We start from the raw sequence: 6,564 nt of genomic DNA, 5'->3' as shown, positions 1-6,564 counted from the left end.
GGATTCGATGGAAAAGAGATCAATATATTTTTGAGTTTCATATGGGAGTTTGATTTTTGTTGTTGTTTTTCCCCCCAATTTGTGGCATTTGTCATTTGAGAACACTTTCTTTTTGCCATTTCTTTGATGTTTGGCATTTCAACTCTTGACAATTTAAACTTTTTGCATTTTATTTTGAACATTTTCAAAGATACCACATTTGTAGGGAGCGTGCCTTCTATTTGAAGCATAGGAGTTTTCATTTTTGTTACTCCTCTTTTCTTTTGATGCAATTTGCAAACTTTCTAGACTTTTCAATTTAATTCTTGAACTCAAATTTTTGAACAATTTTTGTGCCCATTCCCTTTTTTATGACAAAATGTGGTAGAACATGGATGATGGTTGCATGGTTTCAAGGTTCACCTTGGAATAAATGGTAGCCAAGAAGTTATCACACCACAAGGTACTCTTGACTAGACCTTAATCCATGGGTCAAAGGATACAAGCATGACACATCCTAGGGTGTTTTACAAGTATTCTAACAAGCAAAGTCTCAAGAAGAAAAAGTATCTACAAGGGCCTTATATACACTTGTCAAGCTTCCCAAATAGACGGTTTCACAAAAATTTTCCTAACATGCAACTACATGCCATGATGCAACTAACATATATATATCTCTAATGCATATGCTTCTACCAACTAGTATGCTAAATAAACTAAATGCAATCCTAATTTCACATTGTTTTTCCCGCATCAATCAAAATAAAGCCACATAGTCATTAACATAAAGAGGAAAAAGGGGTTTGGAAAGATCATACCATGCGGTCTTCAATATCCTCATGTCTCGGATGTGGCATAGTCGATCAATGTGAAAAAGGATGAACAAACACAATATATACAAAATAATATATACAAGACTACACTACAAAGGAAATGAACATGTTTTTGGATTTTTCAATTTTTCAATTTTTTTGTATTTTTTTTTAATGAAATTAAAGGACATATTTTTTTTATTTTAAATTTTTCGATTTTTATCATTTTTGTTTTAAAAAGGTCAAGTTAGAATTTTCCATCCCCACACTAGTATGGGCATTGTCCTCAATGGCCAATACGATAGGAAATTATGCAATTTATATGAAAATGCATGATTTTTAAGCTAAATGCAAATTATATGATATATAAACAAGAGTGAATGCAAACTAAGCTATGCTATATGATGCATGGTTTTTGTTATGGTGGAGAGCATAATTTAGATAAGCTCCCAATGCATATGCATAAACTTCCCCAAACCAAAATAGACATTATTTCTAATGTCAAAAATTGGGGGAGTTCATACATAAAAATGCAATGCATGAAACTAAAATTTGTCAATTTGGATTTTGAAAGTTGGGAACAATAAAATTAACACCTTAATGGAACCAAGGTGTTAGTCCTCCAATGTTGCTAGGACACCACAAAATGATCAAGATAAAATAAAAACAAGAGAAGTAGACAAACCATAAAGGAGGTGTAAGCATGTAGGATCCTCCAAGTGTTTGCTAATCCTCACCCATCGTGTCATCATCATCATCATCAACTTCCTCACTTGAGGCATCATCAACCTCCATGGATGTGGAGTTATTTCCACTCTCACTTGCACTTTCTTGTTCATCCTCACATTCCTCTACTTCTTGAACTTCTTCATCTTCACCTTCGTGCTCATCACTCTCATTAACAACCATCTCCTCTTCACCCGGTCTACCACCTCTAGAAGTGCTACGAAAGAATACCTCCTTATCCGCCCAACTAGGCAAAGGACAAGATGGATCGAGAAGACCTTGCCTAGCAAGATGTAGGAGGGGTGGATATTGTGCTTTGTAAGCATCAACTCTATCATTATAAGCTTGTTTATGCATTTCCTTCATCAATAGAGTCAAGTAATCGTTTCCCGCCTTGGCATTTTCGGGGTTGAATTTGTGGTAGACAAATGGATAAGGTGGGGTGACAATGGAGGAGGAGGGCTCGGCAACTTCTTCCCCTTGGTGTTAAATGATGTATTCGGTTTCTTCCGAGAGTGGGAGAAGGTAATTCGGTCTATGAACATTCAAGCGGCAAATCTTGCTAGGCAATGTGAAGGATTTAGCTTCAATTGTCAACCACCCAAATTTGTTATCAAGAGTATCATTCTTGACCCATTTGAACTTTAGAATCATGGTGGCTAGATCAATGGTACGGCCTCCCTTTACCGGTGTATAAGTGTCATTCTTGCTGAAATCCCGGTTAAAGTGCTTAACCAAATAAGTCACTAATCCTCCATTGACAATAAAGGTCGTGCCTTCTTTGCCACAATCAACATTAAGCCATCTATAAATTAAAAGTCGTAAAGCATTGTATGGCTTTGTGAACTCTCTCCCAATGTTCAAAGCCGACTCAAGAAGAACAAAATCAAGTTCGGTAAAATGATTTGTACCTTTCCTAGCTATCAAGGTATTCCCAACAACCTTATGCCATACTCTTATGCCGGGATGATGGACGAAGAGAGCACGACAATCTTGGTAGGATTTAAATTCTTTTCCGGAAATGGCCTTCCATAGAGGAGCGGGGTCATACTTGGTAGGCTTCTTTGTGTATTTAGGGCTATCACTAAGGTCAAATATTTTACCAATCTCGTCATAAGACAATTTTCTATCAACATTCTCGAGACGAAACTCAATATTGGCTAGGGTATCCACCTTGGTGACTTTCAAAGAGCTCAAAAACTCTAAGGTGAGGGAGAAATAGGTCAATTCTTGCATTTCAAACAATTTACTCAATCCCATAGACTCGAAAAAAGTCTTTGTTTGCTCAAGAACACCCAATTTTGACAATGCATCTTGACAAATGAACTTGGTAGGCATGATGGTTTTCTTAGCAAAGAGAATAATTTTCTTCCTATGGGAGTCGGAAGTAAAAATTACCTCCGGATAATAAGCTAATTGTTCAATGACCGGAGTAGTAGAGGTAGTAGCTTCCATGGGAGGATTTTGTTCTTAAATCTCCAACCTTGCATTATGAACTACCAATGCCTTTGATGCTTGTTTGTATTGAAGAGCCTGTTGTCTCTTAGAAAGGTTCTTCTTTTGGGGTGCCTTGCTTCCACCTTTTGTTCTTGCCATACTCCCTTGCTTAGTAACACCAATGAAAGCTTGAAATCTTCAATTTCTAGTAATGCCCAAATCGATTTAGGATAGATGAATGTTGCCTTGTATCCCAAAAATCGACTTAAAACTTGAAGATTTTGGTGTTTTAATCACTTGTTGTTGCTAAAGGAGTGATTAATTTTTGTTTTAAGGAAGTTTGGATTTGATTTGGTTGATTTTGGTTGAGAAATTTGATTTTTGTTGATGGAGAGGATGAGGGTTTTGGGGTTTAGGTAGTGTTTGTGTTTGAAATAATGAAAATGAGTTGGGAAGGAGGGTTTAAAAGACCCGTTTAATTTTTGAAAAGCAGAGGGAGACGAGCGGCTTCAGGGTCGGGACGCTCAGAATCTTCAGTTTCTGGGTTAAGGAAAAACGCCTGGGGACGAGCGTCGCGAAGGTAAGACGAGCAGATTCTTGAGCTGGGATCAGCGTCTTCTGCTTGAGACGCTCGGATTCCTTTCCAGAGAGAAATCCCAAAAATTGGCAGTGTAAAGACGAGCGTCTTTCTTCTGGGACGACCGTCCTGGCTGAGACGAGCGAATTCCTTGCTGGGACGCTCGGATTCTCTGTCAGACCCAAAAATTAATTCTACAACTTCACAAGACGAGCGTCTTATGCACTGGACGCTTGGGTTCACTTCAAGACGAGCGGATTTGCCTCGGGACGCTCGGATTCTGCCTCTTCCACACGGATTCAGGTCCATCCGTGGGTGCTTCGTAACCCGTGTCATTTCATTCTTCAATTCTTGTGTTCTTCATTGTGGGGGCACTACAAAGGCATAGATAGCCTAGGCAATTGCTATCCCTACACTAAGGCAAAACACTACACATCAATAAACTCATAAGTCCCTCCCTCACTTCTCTCAAAATGATGAAAATCTTGATCAAGGCATAGAAATGCAAATCCAAAAATGACAAAAATGCAATACGATAATTAAAATGCAAGTTAAGGAGTTAGAATATTTACAAATGGTGGTTTAGTGAGGACTCCACCAAACTCTCATCCAATAATGAGATGTAAATGGGGCATGTTCAAGGTATTGTTGATGTTACTCAACAGCTTGAAGAAGTAGTCGAAAGCTTATTCATTGTCATGATAAAGATCTTCAATAGACCTTTGCACTTGTTCTCTCCATGATGGTCTTGGGCCATAGCATTACCGATATAGGGATTGAATATCCCTTCAAACTCATCATCCCAAAGACCGCATACTTCGTCCACTTGATCACTAAAAATGTCTTGAGTTGATGAAGACAACTCTCCTTCTTTCTTTTCTTGGCCAATGAGGCCTTCTTCTTCACTTGTCATGGGTGAGCTTTTCAAGCTCTCATTGTTGCAATTTCCTTGCTCTTTTGATGGAGCATCATCCACTTTATTCTTCCATTGAAATGCCAACTTCTTCCTATCATCTTTCCGGCTATAGTGATCAACCATAAAACATGGCTCATGTAATCGTGGAGCTCTCATAGTCATGTCAAGATTGAAAGTGATGGTTTCATCTCCCACTACAAGGGTGAGCTCTCCATGTTTACATCGATCACCGCTCCCGCGGTGTGCAAGAAAGGTCTTCCTAAAATAATAGGAATGTTGGTGTCTTTTTCCATGTCAACAATAACAAAATCCACCGGGATGAAGAATTTGCCAATTCTTACGGGAACATCTTCCCACACCCCTAAAGGTGTCTTTGTTGATCTATCCACCATTTGAAGCGTGATGTTGGTGCATTTGAGCTCTCCCATTCCTAGTCTCTTGCTTACCGAATATGGCATGACACTAACACTTTCCCCAAGGTCATATAAAGCTTTGTTGATTGTAGTGTCACCAATAGTGCATGGAATGGAGAAACTTCCTGGATCCTTGAGCTTTGGAGGTGAACTCCCTTGAATAATAGCACTACTTACTTTAGTGAAAGCAATTGTCTCAAGCTTCCGGGTTGATTTCTTCTTTGTAAGGATATCATTCATATACTTTGCATAGGCCGAAACATGATTGATCAATTCCGTAAATGGAATTGAGACTTCTAAATTCTTCACAATCTCCATGAATTTTCCAAGTTGGTCATCAAACTTAGGCTTAGCTTGACGACTCGAGAATGGAAGTCTAATCACAATAGGCTCCTTTTCTTTGGCCTTCTCTTCATCCTTCTTTAAAACTTCTTGAATGGTGGGTTCTTCTTCTTTAGAGTTTTCATCAACTCTTTCCTTGTCACTAGCATTCACAACATCTTCATCAACGGGCCTCTTCAGCCCTCCATACCTTGCACCACTCTTCAAATGAATGGCACTCACCGATTCTTGTCCTGGGGAGTTACCTTGAGGTGGTAATTGTCCCTTTTATCTTTGTGAACTTGAAGATGCTAATTGAGACATTTGGGTCTCCAACATCGTTGTGTGAGCTAGTATGTTGTTAATGGTGATGTCTTTTGCTTGGCTATCCTTTTGCATTTGAGTGAAAAACTCTTGTTGGTTCTTTTGCATTTGCAGGACCGCTTTTTGAACATCAAAACCTTGGTCATTTGATTGAGTGTATGGAGTTTGATTTTGGTAACCTTGGTTTTGTTTGTAAAAGGGTCTTTGATTTTGGGTTCTCATTGGAGGTGGGGTGTATGTTGGTTGAGGGTTTTGAATATTTTGGCTTTTGTATGAGACATTTGGATAGAATTTGGTGTTTTCATTGTAATAGATGGAATAAGGGTTACCACTCTTGTATGCTTGGAATTGATGAAGATGCCACCATGGCATTAACACGTTGCTTAGGTGATTTGGAGGCTACTTCAAGTTTTGCCATAGCCTTCTCAACTTCAAATTAATGGTATCAATATGAGCACTAAGTCGAGCACCCAATTGAGTAATTCAGTCCACTTCATGCTTTCCTTCTGTAGTAGCCTTTCGAGGTCTACTATATTGTGAGTTATGGGCCGCGATTTCCTCAATCTGGTTCCATGTTTGATTATCATCAACTTCGGTGAACATAGCATTTGATCCCATGTTGAGAATGTTTCGGGAGTCTTCATAAAGACCATTCCAAAATTGTTGTACCAAGAACCACTCGCTAAGTCCATGATGAGGACATGAGCGACAAGTTCCTTTGAATCGCTCACAAGCTTCGTACAAAGATTCTTCGTCCCTTTGTTTAAACCCCGTGATTTGGGCTCTTAGCATGTTATTCTTTTCCGGAGGGTAGAACTTTTTGTAGAAAGCAAGAGCCAATTTCTTACAAGAGTCGATACTAAGAGTACCCTTATCAAGGCTTTTTATCCTTTGTTTCACAGTACCAATCAAAGAAAAAGGAAATAAGACCCATCGAATTTGGTCTTGAGTAACTCTGGTTTGTGAAATCGTATCAAAATAGTCACAAAAAGTCTCCATATGAGAATGAGGGTCTTCACTAGGCATTCCCCAAATTGGCTTCTTTCGACTAATTGGATA

The 6,564-nt window shown here is 38.9% G+C and overlaps 1 non-coding gene across 1 annotated transcript; it reads left to right on the top strand.

Moving 5' to 3' along the window:
* The first annotated feature begins 6,190 nt into the window (after window positions 1-6,190).
* On the top strand, window positions 6,191-6,297 carry LOC141635236 (small nucleolar RNA R71). Its single transcript, XR_012539936.1, has one exon. It is a non-coding gene; the product is annotated as a small nucleolar RNA R71 (small nucleolar RNA).
* The last annotated feature ends 267 nt before the right edge of the window (window positions 6,298-6,564 follow it).

This window comes from Silene latifolia, chromosome Y (assembly GCF_048544455.1).
Source record: "Silene latifolia isolate original U9 population chromosome Y, ASM4854445v1, whole genome shotgun sequence".
In the NCBI taxonomy this organism is placed as follows: Eukaryota; Viridiplantae; Streptophyta; class Magnoliopsida; order Caryophyllales; family Caryophyllaceae; genus Silene; species Silene latifolia.
Note: the sequence above shows the minus strand (reverse complement) of the source record. Positions and strands in the feature narration are given on the sequence as shown.